We start from the raw sequence: 16,039 nt of genomic DNA, 5'->3' as shown, positions 1-16,039 counted from the left end.
AGAAAATATGCAATTAGAAAGAAAATAATGAACCTGGCGTCAAGTTTATATTTCGAAATCGTTGAAAAAACTGAAACGAAATTAACCAAATTGTGTAAACAATTGAAATATAAATCAAACAAATTGTTGAAACAATTGAGATATAACCAAATTGCTAAAACAATTGACATAAAAACTAACCAAACTAGCGCCAAATCAACAAAAATATATCATTGTGTTCAAGAGTAGTAACTCAATTATTTCTTTAACCCTCCCTTAAGTTTTGCGCCAAAAAAAAATGTAAAAAAAATATACATGGACAATAGAAAAGACTATGATGTATTAACTGCAGAAAACATGTAGTTTGAAATAAAAAAGTGGATCTGACGAACTGAATATGGCATCAAGTTTACATTTCAGAATTGTAAACTTGTAACCAATTGTAAATTTGGTTAATTGCCAAATTAACCAAAGGGTATATCACAGTCTTCAACAGTATAATTACCATATACGGCGGTCTAATACAATAAAACAATTGAACGCAATACAAACCATAAAAGCACATTGCCCGATTGAAGACATCTAGTTAATCTAGGGGCTTGGTCTCTTTAAATTTAAGGGAAGATTCTTTAAATCGAAAAATTTATTCCTTAAGACAATTGGAATACATTCTAATTCACACTAGGATTACCTCCCATGTAATATTTCTGTCAAAATGTAATTTTTATAGATTTCCAGTTTCAATTCCAAATTCGTATGTCCAACAATATAAATTTTACTGAACTGCAAATGTGCACATTACATTTTTCTATCATCTTTTACGAACAATTATTTTTACCAGAAATACAATATTTTAAACAACTTTTCCATACTTAAAAATCTCAGCTATAGACAATATGAATGAGACAACCCAAAAAAAAGCAATATGTAACAAACTTTAAAATTTAGAACATACCAACCGAAATACAAGTTTTAACTGTTGTTGACAAACGGTTATTTATACAAAGATACAATAATCCTGCCAAAAATGACTTTTTTTTACAAACTTCAGTTGCAGACGAGACTACTGGAGGAATTCAAAAGACAGTACGTTAAAAATTATGTATCTTATAATATATATATATTTAGTATCTATGTATTCAAATGTAAGTTTTCAGTTTTTCAATTGGAATTGGCGGACAGTTATTGTACAAGAAGTATTGTCATCTACCCTTCTAAGTAAGACAAACACAATTTGTGTCAAAATTTGTGAAAAAAAACACAATTTGTATCCCAACTATTTCAGCACTACAGAAAAAGAGATGTAACGGATTCCGTAGAACAGAAACTACTAATTATCTAATTGTAGTATCTAAATCTAATTATTTAATTGTAGAATTAATTATCTTCATGCCCATATAAGATACAGGAACAAAGATTAGACCAATTGATGAGACGTATTCCAAGCAACGGGGCGGGTTATCTAGTTCCTATGCAGGGCTTACAAAAATCTCGTTTTCGGAAGGGGTAGTTCTAGTGAGGGTGCTAAATAATACCAAGTTAGGGTACTAATTAGTAGGGTATTACTACCACGAACAATTTACGATGATGAAAGTTTTTTTTTTTTTACTCCGTCTTGGAGACTATGGAGAATATCTTAACTTAAGGAGCAGATCTTTGGTCCGGGTGGATAAAGTTTGCCCCCAGATGCACCTGAAGCATGGTGGGGAAAAAATTAAAAATCCTGGATGCTCTAGCAAACCTAGGAATAAACCTCCCGTGAGGTTTAAGTAAAAATATAAATTTTTACTTTAATCAAGTTTCAATTAATTAAAAATTAAAACTAGGATTTTTTTTAGAAGAATCCCTGAAATATGTATACATTCATTTTGCTAAACACCTAATATTATTTCAATAAAACTAGTGAAATTCAATAAATTGAATTTCGCGCCTATAATATTTTTCAAATACAAAATGAAAATGGTATGCGCACGCTGAGTGGTGATTTTTTCTTTTTGAAAAATAAACTAATGATTACTATTTCAATAAAACTAGTGACGATAGAACAGAAAAATAAACTTACTCCTGGAGTTGATGAAAGGGGTCCAAAGGGGTATCTCGTCCAATCTAACGTATCTTCTTTTGTAGTGTCCAATAATACAACTAAAAATATTAAGAAATGTACCAATTGAAGACTAAATCATATACACAAGTTAACAAGAGGGGTGGAGGTGCAGATCTTAGGATGTTTTTCGTATAGTTTAAAGTGGCGTCGACCTAATGATGTAAAGGATTGGGGGCAAAATTTAAACATCTCGGGGGACATTTTTCGTTTTTTTTTCAATGATAATACCAAAATAATGCATTTTTCATCAAAAATACCATAAAACATATTTTACAAAATCTAGGAAGCAGCCCTCCATCCCCACTGGCACCTGTGATAGTCTACATTAGTATCCCTTACCCATTCCCCCGAATACATTCTTGCGTAAATACCCGGTAACTCATGTAAAACATAAGCTCAAGCATTTCTCTAGACTATGCAGACAGAGGCGAGGCAAATCTCGGTGAGGCTTCTCAGGCGAGACAAAGGTTGAGAAATGTCTTTGACTTACTACTTTTCAGTTGTTTTTTTCTGAGGACAGATATAAAGATAAAAATACATAAAGATAGAAGGATGAAAGTTAGGCTAATCATAATGAAATATATCATAATCTTATGAAAATGCAATGCTTTAGTAACAAAATTAAGGAAAGTACAACAGCGAATTAAGGAAAGCATGCGGTCCAGAACGCATTACATTAAATAACTAACCAAACCAACTCTATATATCAAATATTTAATTAAAATATACCTGCATAGTAGTTTATTTCACTTATGCTAAGCTACTTGAGTGTGGTCGGGATAACACATAAGTACTGGTAGAACTATCTACGGGGAAATAACGTTAAAGAACAGGATTACATTTTTTAAAGATGTATATTTTTTTTGAAGATGAAATTTAAAAAAATGTCAATTGCGCACGTGACTTCTTTTTTAGTACACGTTATCGCATCTCATCCAGTTGAGTCGCTTACTTCTATACATAGAACACGAATTATAATATAAATTTTCACACTTCAAAACAACATTCACAATCAAATAATACTGAATTGGTTCATTTATTAAATATAAATTTTTATGGTTAAAAAATTGTTTTAGTTGTAATTTTTAAGTTCATTTCTATACAATTAGTAGCTTTATCGCTTTCTCTTGAATTACCCTTTTTAGTTTGTGTAGCTTGTATATTTTGCAGCTCCTGTTTTATTGTATTATACGGTACCCCTACTTGATTTACGACTAGTTGGTTCAAATTGTCTTTTGACAAAAGACGAAAAAATCGAGTTTTTTGCTTGTCATAGTTTTAAAACAAAATTTTATTTTATTTCAAAATATTACGATTGTTCCAAGAAATGCGTACGGTACATTATTAACAAAATACTACTTTTTTTTAATTCGTACTATTTTACAGAAAAACGACTTTTTTTATTTACGCTAATGTTTAGTGCAGAAAACGACTATTTTTTCTTACACTGAAGTTCCTATTTGGCAATTCAATAATTATCAAATAATCGTCAAAAACTGTTTGGACCTATTCTCAAATAAAGGATGTGTTTTCTGGCCTAGATTAACCCATTCACCCCCCTCCCCTTTGAAAACAAATCTGATTTTGGCAATTATCTCCGTATTCCTAATGGCGGATTTGACACTTTAGCCTGATGGCAAAGATTTTGCCATCACACCTTTAGGTCTGACGGCAATGATGTACCAGATTTCTCCAAAATCAAAACTATTATTATTATTAATAATAATATTATTGAATAATTATGTAGTTATTATTATTATGCTATTATATTATATCATATATTATATATAATATATTTATAATATATATAATTTATTATATCATCTTACACTCCAAAACCTTTGTATACGACCTCTCAATAAAGGGAGCTCCATCATCCGTACACTCCCTAAACTTATTGACTCCTTAACTGGAAAAGGCTCCAGGATATGACCAAGGTTTTTGCGACTTTTCTAAGTGGATTTCAGGTTGTTCTTTTCATTTATTTACAATCGAATACTCACATTATCTTCAATCAAAATACCGTCTGACTTTGAGATAGTCGTAAAAGCCTTTGTATCCTAACCAGTATAGAGCATATATCACCAAATCACAATAAAATCTTAACACTATCACGCTGTGAAATTCGCAAATTCACCATATCGATGCACTTTTAAATTTAATTGCATTTAAAATAATAAAGTAAAAACCATCAGAAAATGCTTAAGTTCTTGTGACCACACAAGAAATAACAAAGTTTATTGTAATTTTAATTGCCTACCTTGATCCGCATTGGATTTTACGACTATGAAGAGAAAAAGCACAAGGAGATATCCTGTCTGTACCCGACACCGATCCGTGTGTCCCATGGCAAATCTTATTCTGAAAAACAAAAACAATAATTAATTTTTTATGACTGAAAAAAAAACACAAAAAGGCACGAAAACGCACTTTCTTTTTGTTAGAAGAGTACTTTCCCACCACTTTTCAATCATTTTTTGACCATAGTCGAGCAGCCGTTACCCTCTGCGCAATACCCAGCAACATTTTTAAAAGCAAATATCATATATATATATATATATATATATATATATATATATATATATATATATATATATATATAGCTGTTGGGGTGGCGCTTTGCCACCCCAACACCTAGTTGGTGGGGGCGCTTCGCGCCCACCCCCCAAGCCCCCCCCGCGCGCGTAAGTCGTTACGCGCCATTGTAGTTGTGTCCCTATGTCCCACCTGTGAATATATATATATATATATATATATATATATATATATATATATATATATATATATATATATATATATATATATATATATATATATATATATATATATATATATATATATATATATATATATATATATATATATATATATATATATATATATGTTTTTAACTACGTAAAACTTGCGAATATACAACATTCTTTGCTGTCCCATTGTCTGTGCATATAAATAGATTGTCAGGTTTACCGACTCTTGAACATGCAACATATAATGGTCCATGGGAAAACAATCCGTATTCAGATCTATACCTCATGATTCTAATGATTGCCCTTGAGCTTTGTTGATGGTGATTGCTAATCGACCATTCCCTGTGTCGCCGTCGTCATTTATATATCCCCCTGTGCCCTCCAGCGTCCCCTTTGTAGTTGTGTCCCTGTGTCCCGGTCGTCATTTGTGTCCCGGTGTCCCAGTCTGTGATTTCTCTTTGAGTGTCCCGGGCGTCATTTATATCCCCCTGTGCCCCCCGGCATTTGTATCCCGGTCTGTATATACATTCGTTTTTTTAAGTTTTGTTTTTCTCCTTTATTTTTCATTTTTTTCCTTTTTTATTTTTTCCTTTTTGTAGTTTTCTAGCTTTTTTAGTTTTTTTTATTAGTTTTTAGTTGTTTTTTTTTCTTTTTAGTTTTTTTAGTTTTTACCTTACTTATGTCCTGGTCGTCATTTATACTCCCTGTGTCCCGGTCGTCATTTGTGTCCCGGTGCTTTGTTGATGGTGATTGCTAATCGAACATTCCTTTTGTCCCGGTCGCTTTCTCTTTGAGTGTCGTCATTTATATTCCCTATGTGCCGGTCGTCATTTGTGTCCCGATGTCGCGGTCTGTAATTTCGTCAGTTGAAAACATGACGTCAGTCGACACACAAACATGATGTCACCCGATATATATATATATATATATATATATATATATATATATATATATATATATATATATATATGTGTGTGTGTGTGTGTTTTTAATATATTTTCCATATTATTTTGTCGCTGTACCCACTGTTGCCTGATAATTGACGTTATTAAGTTAATATTGTCTCAAATGGGCATGCGTTGGCGGTAGGTCGGAATGGCATGTCGATATTATTTCTTTAATAAGAACTAGCCTACGGGCAAGACTAGTTATTTTTGTTTCATTGAAAAGGTGTAGTTATTGTTTTTTATCGTTGGTATACAGCGCTGTTCCCCACCAACGGCAAAAATGTATAAAATTCTGTAATTCATTGCTTTTATAAAGAGCCTTGAACCTGAAAAAGTAGCGTCTATTATTTTTTTATGATTCACAGGAGTCGACATCTAAAAAAAAATAACTGGAGGGGAAAGCTTTATGCTTAAAAAGACATGCGACCAATAAAACTAACAGAAAAATTTCAAAAACAGACGGCCCTTGTGCACAGGGCCGAAATATCCATTCAAATTAGAATTCCAATGTCTAACGAAAAGAATTTCCTATTGTTCTTCTTTTTTTGATATTTGTGATGGAGAGGCAGTGTGGTCTTCGTCGCTATTTGATGTCACATCTGTACGGCCACTCACAGGGACATCCATTGAGAAGGGGGCGGATTTTGAAAAACAGAAATATTTTGAAGTAATTTAATAAAAAGAAACATAGAGCCGTCTTCACCAGGTTAGCATGCTAGACTCGAAAGCCTTTTTTCGTGAGGACGGGGTTCAAATCCTGGTTATTTCGTTTGGAACGGGGTTAGCGGTGTCACTCTGTAAGCCTAGCTCCAAATGGGGTGCCTGGAGTATGGGGGATAAGCACGGGAAGCGTCGGAGGATTTTGCCCCCAACCACAAACCCGGCCAAAGGCATAGATTCAGGAGACCTGCGCTAAGCAGACCTCAAGTATGCATGCGAAAATGCATTTTTTCTATTTCCATTGTAGATGAAGACAGCACGAAGTTCTCTCCATATATTTTGCAATTTTTATTCCCTCCTTCATTTCTGCGAATTGACAAGACTGGTTAGTAAAGAAAAAAAAAATGCCCCATATAGAATTATCACTGCCAACCTGTCATAACAATCTCACAGGAACTAGAATTGAAGCATTGGATAATCTGCCTATCAAAAATGTGACTCCGTTAATCAAAGCAAGCAAAAACTTGTTTCGAAAATTTAGCATTTGATAGCCAAAAACAAAACAGGTTTTTCAGACTTTTTTTTGCTTCTTATTCACGTCTCTTATTACAGGGAATCAATCCTAAGTCTTTGATCAGATAATGGCAAACCTAAAATTAAAGTTGAAATCAATACACAAAAAAGAATTCAAGACATGATCACACAAGCAATTAAACAATTCATTGCAAATAAGCGGAGACAGTGCAGGATAGGACACGATTTAGGATAATGTTATAAAAAGTTATAAAAGAACCTTTTTGAGTGTACAATCCATCCCTGTCTGTGCAATGAGTCAACAACCTAACTATTCAAGCCAGAAACATGTAATTTTAGCCCAAAAAAATCCGCAGATGTACGTTATAATACCAAAATAAAACTTCAAAATTAAATAGAAAAATGACGCCAAACTAGGGCCTTTTCTACAGATGCTAGATGAAAGACTATAGAAATTCACATAGCAATCTTCCTGAACCTAGTTTTTAGCCATCCCCCCATGTCAAAGCTTTAGTTTTTCTGACTAATGAATGCATACATGAATTTATTTTGCAAGAAGCACACCTCTAAAAGTTCATTCATTTTGCTCCCACTTTCATCTAGGATGCTTAAATCATCAGCATAATCTACGTCCAATTTAATTCCGTGGTCTCACATTGCCTTTCGTGCGCTCCTTAAGAAAAAGTTCATCAAAATTATCCATATAAAGGGGGAAACAACACAACCCTGCTTAAATCCTGGTTTAATACAAAACCAGCTGCTAACCTCATTTCCTACCTTAACCGCAGCAGTGTTATTCTCGTAAATAGCACTAATCACTTTAGTATATTTATATGATATACCATACAAGGATAGGGCCTTTGCTAAGGCTTTTCTATCAATAGAATCTAACGCTTGTTCATAATCTATACAACTGAAGACCAAAGGTATTTGACAACTCAGGCACTTCTCAATTCTTAACTTAAAAGTGAAAATTTGGTCGACACATCCTCCACCTTTTTGTCATGTCAACAACATCTCTCAGTCTAAAAAGTAACATATTAATAAGTAATTTACTACCTATAGGGACCAGACTAATGCCTCGATAATTACCACACTCACTCTTATTGCCTTTCTTACACAATGATTTAATTAAAGTTTTCCTAAAATCGTTAGGTACTTCCCCTCTTTCAAAAATCATATTCGTAATCTTTAGTAACTTATTTCTAACCTCACCCATTTACCACAATATTAGCACCTGGAGCCTTATTATTTTTTAATCCTTTTAGTACTGTTGATAATTCTTCATCATAAAGCAAATGTTCCTTCATATTCAGGGTATCATAAAACTTTTTTATTTATCTGTATATCTTTTTCTGCAAATCTATCTCGGTTTAGCAAATTCTCAAAACGTTCGGTTCATCTCTTTCCTTTTCACTTGTAACCCTGTTCCTATCTTTAACTGGGACAAGTCCGGATCGACTACTCCCTCTCAATTTATTAACATACCAGTACAATTTTACTATTATGCCGTCTAGCTGCGTCTTCCAATGCCTCGGCAATTTTATCCATGTCCTCCACTTCAGAGATCCTTAGTTCATATTTCAATGCTTTCTCCACAGACAGTTCTTGTACAAGCCCCTTCTCCTCTCTATTAAACATAAAGCTTTTTCACTAATATTCCCATCTGCAGTCCTGACTTTTCCCCTAAGACACCACCTGCAACTTCGAAATTGTTTTCTTCTAAAATTATTCCAACCATCTTCCACGTTAACAAATTTTAAACTCTCAAGTTTAGTATTCAACTGTTCCAGGAAAGTTTCTCTCAGGTTCTCATCCTGAAGTATATCAACATCATACCTCCCCGGGATTTAGTTACACTTTTGAAATTAGCTTTAAATTAACCAAAGACACTACTAGATGGTGATCTTTACTCTCAACATCATTAAACGTGAATTGACGCCACGTCTAGGGTGTGGGATATGCTGCCCATTGTCACGGTAGTAACAATTATGTTTGGAAAGTGTTGACAATAGAATCAATTGGCACTTCTTTTTGGTTATTACTGTTTCTTTTAGAAGAGCCTATAGAAAACAAAAATACTCTTATTTCCGATAATATCATAGTACTAATACATAAAATGGTATACCCATAAAATAATAATATGTAAATACGTAAGATAATAATAATAACATAAAATAATAATACCACCTTATACCTTATGCTTGAAAGCTTAATATTGCTCAGCTCACCAAATTGTAAAAAGGGATATGTGATCGCTGCAATAGTTTTTGGTTACTTGTGTAGTCTATTATACACCACTCACTCAAGTTTACGCTGTGTAAAACTCGAGAAAAAACCGGTTCCATTGTTACTTTAAAAACAAATTTGATGCAAATTAGGGGGAATTAAAGCATAGCGGGTCTGCATGCAAAATGTGTAAGGTCCAATTATTCCCCATATTATGAAGTACCAATTGGTTTCCTGTTCAAACACTTTACCTCCCCTCCCCCCTAATATGCAAATATATAGCCCAAATTGTATATTTTCCACCTATTCTGTCACTTGTCTCATGCTAAGCTGAAAGAAACTAACGAAGAAACCGGTTTGTTCTCTAGTTTTACACAGCGTGAACTTGAGTGAGTGGTGTATAATACACAAATATCGTCTTTATGCACTTTTGGCTGCAAATAGGCAGCTGTATATTTATAATTTGGTAAAGGCGTACACATAGCCTAGGTTTATGAGGGCATTCTTGGCGAGCAAAGCCAGTTTAGCTTCCCATATGATATTTGAGACAAAAAGAAATTTCTAAGATTCGCAAATTAAATTGCGAAAAATTAAACACTTTAGCAATATTCCACATTAAGAACCAACTGTTGATGACATAGCCTACAAACAACATTAAGAATTCAAACTCACAAAAATAAGCAACTTTCTATAGATAGACATTGACGGCCTGTCTGATTTCTTTAAAAATCAGTATTTGTGTCTTATAGCCACCACACTCAAGTTCTGTCGAGAAGTGAAGTTTGGTTAATGCTAATGAAATAAAACAAAATATGATGAAAATTTAATACTTTATCAACAATATTATGAAAACTATAACAAAAAATTATGGAAAGGGGGCCGCCCAGACTGCATTATATTAAATATGTAACCTTAACTAGTCTACCCAAAATACTAACTAAAATAATATAGTTTCCCACCGAGCCGAAGTTAATGTTGTCTGGTATAAAGACCATGAAAACCGGGATAAATGTAACATTCCATATTACTGACTTACCAATAAAGTGAACATACCGCTCAATACCTTTATGCTCTTTCCGAATAAAAAGAATGGCTTTTATCGAAAAATGACGAATTTGCAATTAAAGTATGAGTTATCTACAAAATAATACAACATTTTCTCAGTGCCAAAATTATTTATAATAAGGTTAGGTTGGGTTAGATTAGGTCAAAAAGTGCTTAAATTTGAACTTGCGATAGAAGCGATTAATATATTCGTAAAGAGCATAAAAAAAGGCATCAAGTGGTATGTTCACTTTATTGGTAAGTCAATAATATGGACAGTCATATATTTACCCCAATTCTAGGCTTATACCATATGGGCTAGGCTATATATTTGCACATTAGAAGGGGGGTACTGTGGAATTGCAGTCAAAATATATTAAATACGATTTTTCTGCGGATTATCAACGAAGAATTGTTTTCTTCATACAGCCCCAATTCTAGGCTACAAGAGAAAATACCAAAAATTTCCTTTATCGAACTAAACTCCTAGGCTAGGCTAACTTCCCCCCCCCCCCCCCCAAAAAAAAAAAACATATTCTATAGCCTATCTGAATTGAGTATGAAAAAATAGGCTATAAGCACTAGTAGGCCTACTTTACTTCAAAATGATGCCATTGGACTACCAATTTTCTTCAAATAAAACGGGGAAAAAATATATAATTTTTTATATAAAACAACAAAAAATATATAACACATCAACAAAAAAAAAAATATAACAACATCAACAAAAAATATATAATTTGGGCGATACATCCAGGGGCGTTGGCATTCCAATAATTAGGAGAAAAAATTATGGGCAATGTCCCTATTACCTGAACAATTGTTTAGGGTCTTGAAACTACTGTTAATAAATGCATTTTGACTTTTGGAACATCTTTTCTCTCTTGCAAAATTACCGCAAACTCACCGTTATGGAGTTATTATATATTTGCACAATAGGGGGGGGGGGTAAAGCATAGCATATATTAAATACAGCAATGGTTAGTTTACGTATTTAATATATGCTATGCTTTACCCCCACCCCCCTGATGTGCAAATATATAGCCCAAATTTGTTTCTAAACTATTACAGATTCGCGATTTCAAATATCCGATCAACGAAAACGGAAACGATTCTTTCGAAAACGAATAATGATATAGAGGGGAAAGGAGTGGAGGTAGTTGCTTCAAAATACCTTCCCGGGACATACTTTAGTCTGCAGATTCATCACTGAAGGTTTCATTTTCCTAACCTAAACCCTTTCTGAGATAGCAAGAAGTCAATTAACTAGAATTTTACCAAATTTGGGCTAGACTATATATTTGCACATTAGATGGGGGGTACACTGAAATTGCAGTCAAAATATGTTAATTACAATTTTTTTGTGAATTATCAACTAAGAATTGTTTTCTTAACATGTTTCTTTCAAACGGCACTAATTCTAGGCTTCTATCATCCAGCCAAAAAACTGTTTGGCGGTGAGTAAATCCATTAAACAAAATATTATTAAAGCATTATATTATCAAAATTAAATAAGTACTTACAAAACTACGAGCTAAACTAACTAATCTTCATTATCAAATAAATCCGAAGACCCGCTGTAATTCTTTTATCAATTACGATCCATGTTAACTCTTTCAAAGACAAAATAAGACTGAAGACCATTTCAAGATGGCGATTAGATATTTGCGACTCGGAGCTCTGGCTGTAGCCGACTCCGCTAAGGGGATAGACACTCTCAACGCCAAACCATAGCCAGGAAACATTTCCTCATTTCGGAAGCTGTTTATTGTGGCAGTTGGCAGGTTACGATTCCTTTATAGGATCCATGAACCCGGCCATAATTTTTTTTTATATATCTGACATTTTTATGCTGTTATTTGCCTGATTAAAGAACAAAAATATAGCCTATTTTTCACAATGATCAGCTATGAGAAGTTGGTAGTGCTCGCCATAATGGACAGTCAATAAAGAGTATAATTGGGCACTTTATGGTGGGCTAGGAAATAGATTTACACAGGCATTTTTTGGAGTGGCGGTGCTTACGTGTTATAGTGACCACACTGTTGTCCTTGATCTGTAATGAAACCGGTTTTGAGGGTCCACTCGCAGATGATCAGCTTAGCCTGAGCGAGATAAACGGTATCTTAGCAGGTATATTTTAATTAAATATTTAATATATAGAAGTGGTTAGGTTAGATATTTAATATAATGCGTTCTGGGAGGCCTGCTTTCTATATTTATTTGGTATTATACTTTTATACTTATAATTAAAGTATATTCCATACTTAGTATATTACTAAGTATGTTCCTATATACTATATACTGTTCCGAATATACTAGTATATTCCTTGTTACTAAAGTAGTATATTTTCATCATATATTGGTATATTCATGATTATGATGACACGTAGTAAAGTAATATATTTTCATCACATTTTGGTATTTTCATGATTATGATTTCATTTCCTTGGTGTGGTTGCTATAATACATAAGTATCGGTGTGGCCAGTAATAATAATAAGATCATTTTTTTGATAAAAATTCTAAGAAGCCTAGTTTATGAGAGGGTTGAGAGGCTTATGAGAGGGTTCAGAGTTGTTTCCATTATAATAGAAAAATGAGCTAATAATTTGAATATGAAGAAACTGACGAAAACATTAGATAATTCAAGGGGTCTAGACCCCCTTCTTAAGTACATGATAGATGTTCAAAATTAGTTATATGTTAATGAATTTTCATGCATAAGATGTCGTAATTAAATTAGTCGTAACCAAGTTGACCATTCTATTATAACAACTCAGCCAGCCCAATAATCTAGTATAACTAATATAAAAAATATTTGATAATGTCAATAGTAAGTTTTTTGAAAAATTCCGGATTTTGAGGGGGTGCAGGCCCCCATACGCACGAGCTTGTTGTTACTAATAATAATAATAATAATTCACTGCACTCGCTATGCACTGCTACGCATGCTCCTCCTCCATCCCAATCTATTCAAAGCCTCCCTCTTTACACTCTCCCGGGAAGTTCCCATTTCCTTTAAATCTTTCTTTATGACATCCTCCCACTCCAAACAAGGACAATGTCCTTTCCGTTTAGCCCTAGACGGTTAGCCGAAAAGGACAATCTTCGGCAATCTGTCATCCTTCATCGGCAGAACGTGCCCTAGCCATCTCAACCTTTTTTTCATTATAGCCCTAGAAAGTGGGATTGAGCCGCACTTTTCGTACAGCCTACTATTTGAAATAGGGATGCTCGTATAAGCCTCAGAGAGGATTTGATTACATATTGAAAATTCTAGTTCACTATCTGACGCTTGAACTATGTTTAACGAAAGGGCTATCTCAAACAATCTTTATCATATGGTTCATGGGACAAAAGAGGGGGGGGGGGCAACTACCCCCCAACCTCTTTTTCCCATGAACCATATGATAAAGATTGTTTGAGATAGCCCTTTCGTTAAACATAGTTCAAGCGTCAGATAATAAAACTTCGGGTCGACAACCCCCCCCCCCAGAACTTGGAGACTTCAGAGAGGGCTTCAGAGAGGACTCATTTGGTTGGAAATTGAAAGTTCTAGTTCACTTTTTAAGAGTCAAAAGAGATCAGAGGGTAACTGGTCCCCCCACGCCTCTTTTCCCTAAATACATCCGATAAAAATGTTTAGATAGTCATTTTGTTAAAACTAGTTCAAACATCAGATAATAAAAGCTTCGGGGTCAACAAACCCAACAAACCCGTTTGGCAGGCGTTTTAAGTCATGCCCTGGGGGCATATGTGAACTTCAGAGAGGGCTTATTTGGATGGAAATTGAAAGCTCTAGTTCACTTCTTAAGAGGTCAAAAGAGATCAGAGGGCAACTAATCCTCCACCCTCACCGCGCCCTTTTTCCCCAGACACATCCTACTATAACAGATTAGCATCAAGAATAATTCTTTATTATCAACCTTCAAATTATATTGCAGTGTTTTTTTAAAACACAGACTACAATATTCAGCAACATTTATTATAGCTATTTCAAGTATTTTTAATGTCGCTCATATGATTCTTTTTTTTTAAAAAATAAGGGCCATAAACAAACTTTCCCGGAGTCGTAGGCCTATCAAAATCGTTTTCCCACGCTAGAAAATGGTAGCATGCCAATTTTAATAACAAAAAATTGTAGTGTCATTTTCAAGAAAAAATTATTGATTAAAATTGAAAATTTACTGACTACAAAGCAAATGGCTTATTTTCTAATTAAAGATTTGATCATTCAAATTTCTTTTTTACAAAATTATACTTACCTTCGTAAAATGTTTCCTTCGATCTTCAAAATATGTGTCATTTTACCGTATCATTTGTTTTCTGCTTTATATTCTTCTTTTATCCTGCTATATATTCTACTTTCTGCATTTATAAAATTTAGTATTTATTGCTTTTATAAAGAGCCTTGAACCTGAAAAAGGCAGTATTTTTTTTTATGATTCACACGAGTCCCCATCGAAAAAATACCTGGAGGGGAAAGCTTTATGGAAAGGTCTAATGTCTTATTTTATTTGAAAGAATGTAATTTATTTAATCCTCTTTCTTTTTTGTTAGAACCTTTCTAACAGTTTTCAATTATTTTTGTAATAAAAAGAGAGCAACCATAGCCCTCAACCCTCCCCAAAATAGTATATCTTAAATATATCAAATTAAAGTGCAAATAAACGAATGGAAAATATAAGACTTCTTAAAAGCAAATTTGTTCTTGTTCTGAAAACGAAACCATAGGTCAAATTACTTTTTAAAATTATCCACATAAGTTGCTATCTGAAACAAAACCGAGAGGTGTCAGCTTTGTCTAAGTTTTTTTTTACACCAGGGAGCGACCCTACCCTCAACCATGCCACACTTCACCTAAAAAGATATAACCAAACAGGATCAAATCCCTCCTTTTTCATTACCAGACATCCCTTCTCTCTCTGGATAATTACCCAACTTCACCTCCCCCGTTAGAACAAGTGAAAAGGAACAAAAACAGGTAAATTACTTTAAATAAAGAAAGTAAGAAATCGACACGAATATATTCAAAACATGCGGAAATACTCTTCAATAGAAAAAAAAGGGATATAAAAAAACGAAAGAGATATAGAAAAAAAGACTTCAAAACTTATAAGCAATAGAAAAAAAATCAAACATTTATATATAAGCCAAAGGATAGAAGTGCCATAAAGAAAGATACAATAGATAGCAAAACCCATTTGTCAACTACGTATGAGTTTCTTCGGAATGTTTAAAGTAAATTTTGTCGAAAAATTGGCCTACACGCATTTAAAAAATTACTGTTTGCTCAACCCTCCGACACAACTGTGAATTGGTGTCACAGTTTCAAACATCAAAAACAACAAGAACAATAGGAAATTATTTTCTTAAGACAGTTGAATTCTAATTTCAATGAATATTTCGGCCCTATGGCCAAGGACCGGCCTCAGCAAAACATAAATAAAAAAAAAATTGCAACGACATACGACCAATAAAACTAAAATGAAAATTTTAAAAACACGACGGCCCTTGGACATAGGGCTGAAATATTCATTCAAATTAGAATTCCAATGTCTAACGAAAAAGATTTCCTATGGTTCTTGTTTTTAATGTTTGTGATGGAAAAGCAGTGTGGTCTTCGTCGCTATTTGGTGTCACAGTCTTTACGGCCACTCATAGGGACATCCATTGAGAAGGGGGTAGATTTCCAAGAGTATTCAAAATAGAAAAGTACGAAGAATACTTCCATATTATCAATATTCAAATTATTTTGCGGTGTGTGTTTTTTAAAACACAGACTATAATCTT

The 16,039-nt window shown here is 33.7% G+C and overlaps 1 long non-coding RNA gene across 1 annotated transcript; it reads right to left on the bottom strand.

Moving 5' to 3' along the window:
- Positions 1 to 1,129: 1,129 nt before the first annotated feature.
- Positions 1,130 to 11,883, bottom strand: LOC136039667 (uncharacterized). Its single transcript, XR_010620501.1, has 3 exons — positions 11,768 to 11,883; positions 4,344 to 4,444; positions 1,130 to 2,121 (listed from the first exon to the last, which is right to left on the bottom strand). It is a non-coding gene; the product is annotated as an uncharacterized LOC136039667 (long non-coding RNA).
- Between the last annotated feature and the right edge of the window lie 4,156 nt (positions 11,884 to 16,039).

This window comes from Artemia franciscana, chromosome 19 (genome assembly GCF_032884065.1).
Source record: "Artemia franciscana chromosome 19, ASM3288406v1, whole genome shotgun sequence".
Lineage (NCBI taxonomy): Eukaryota > Metazoa > Arthropoda > Branchiopoda > Anostraca > Artemiidae > Artemia > Artemia franciscana.
The sequence above is the reverse complement of the archived record's forward strand: the minus strand, read 5'-3'. Positions and strand labels throughout refer to the sequence as shown.